General features: G+C 37.0%; 1 non-coding gene across 1 annotated transcript; it reads right to left on the reverse strand.

The window, feature by feature from the left end:
* Positions 1 to 152: 152 nt before the first annotated feature.
* On the reverse strand, positions 153 to 259 carry LOC115064972. Its single transcript, XR_003844773.1, has one exon. It is a non-coding gene; the product is annotated as a U6 spliceosomal RNA (small nuclear RNA).
* Between the last annotated feature and the right edge of the window lie 1,711 nt (positions 260 to 1,970).

Here is a 1,970-nt window from a genome sequence, read left to right on the forward strand (position 1 = left end):
TCTTTATATATATTGGATATTAGTCCCCTATCAGATTTAGGATTGGTAAAAATTCTTTCCCAATCTGTTGGTGCCCTTTTTGTCTTATTGACAGTATCTTTTGCCCTACAGAAGCTTTGTAATTTTATGAGGTCCCATTTGTTGATTCTTGAAAAAATATGGAATGCTTCACAAATTTGCATGTCATCCTTGCACAGGGGCCATGCTAATCTTCTCTGTATCGTTCCAATTTTAGTATATGTGCTGCCGAAGCGAGCACTGGGTTTCCATTTCTGATCCTGTTTGGTGTTATGCATGCTCATTTTGTATAGACATCTTTCCCCTAGATTTTGTAAAATTTCATTTATCATATTATTCAAAATCATTTATTTGCCTTTAGCATGAAATTCTCATTCTTCTATGCCCACGAGTCATAAATTTGGTCTTCTCATGGAGTCTAGTGCTTTCACATGCTCTATTCATATCTATTGTTAAATTTATCATTAATCTTGACTGAGTTGTCCAATTCTTCCAACTTGTTTTTAAACCATACATTCTCCCCTTCACACCATTTATTTTATTAGTGAGGTTTTCCACTGAGCTTTTTATCTGAGTTATTGACATTTTAATTCCCAGTAAATATATACTTAAAACCTCCTGCATTTCTACTTCTTTATTGAATTCTCTTTTATAAAATTTTGTTATGTTTTTATAAAATACACCTTGACAATGTTGTTTTCCCCCTATTTGTCCTCAAAGGTCCTTCCCTAACTCCCTACCCACTCAACTCCATGTTCTTTATCTCCAAAAACAAAATTCCCCCCAAAACTAAACTCAAAAGACAAATACCAATGGAAAAAAAACATACCAAATCAAAACAAAAATTGTAAGCCACCACCACCACCAAAAAAACAAACAAACAAACAAACAAACAAACAAAACCCCAACCAACAAAGCAACCAACATGGAGTTCATTTTGTATTACCCAATAAATACAGTTGGGCATTGAGCCTGTCCTGGAATATGGTTGATATAACCAGTAACATTCCATTGTAGAAAACTTATTTCCCTTTCTCTGAAAGCATCTGTTTCAAATAACTTGCTGAGGGTAGTGGCAGGGTGGTGGGGACACTTTATATCTATTTCCCTTTCTCAGTGTTGTGGCTGTGTGTAATTTGAACCTATACAAGTCTTGTACATGCTGTCACAATCTCTGTGACTTCATATGTGTATCAATGTTTTAGCATCTGGAAGATGCTGTTTCCTTGGAGTCATCTACCTTCCCTGGATCTTATGTCTTTCTGGCTCCTCTTCCACATAGATCCTTGAGATTTGAGGAGGAGTTTTTGTGGTGATTTCAATGAGAATGCCCTCCATAACTGTTTATATTTGAATGCTTGGTCAAGACTTGGTATAACTCTTTGGGAAGGATCAAGAGGTGTGGCATTGGTATTGTTTCAGGGGGTGTCTCTCGGGATCAACTTCAAGGTTTTAAAAGCCCATGGCACTTCCATTTCTCCCCCCATCCCTTTTTCTCTTTCTTCTTCCCTCTCTCTATCCCTCCCTCCCTATTTTCTCCTCTCCCTCTCTGTCATATGCCTGTGGATTAGATATAAGCTCTCAGCAATTGCTCTGGTGTCATGCTTGCCTGCCTGTTGCCATGCTCCCTGCTTTGGTGCTTGTGGATTCACCCTCTGAATTGTTAGCCCCAATTAGCCTTCTCTTTTATAAGTTGCCTTGGTCCTGGTGTCTTATCACAGCAGTATAAAACTGACTAAGATAGCATTTGATAAAGATTTAGGCCTGAATGTTTTAAAGACTCATTTTCCACATATTGTCCAGGTTGGGTCTCTGTGTTGACTACCATCTATTGCAAGAAGAACGTTTCTGATGGGGATTGAACAATGCACTGATCTCTGAAATTTTGTTTGACCTACTGAATTTTTCTTTTTTTTTTTTACATTATTTATTCATTTATTTATTTATTTATT

The sequence above is a fragment of the Mus pahari genome, chromosome 10 (genome assembly GCF_900095145.1).
Source record: "Mus pahari chromosome 10, PAHARI_EIJ_v1.1, whole genome shotgun sequence".
NCBI lineage: Eukaryota > Metazoa > Chordata > Mammalia > Rodentia > Muridae > Mus > Mus pahari.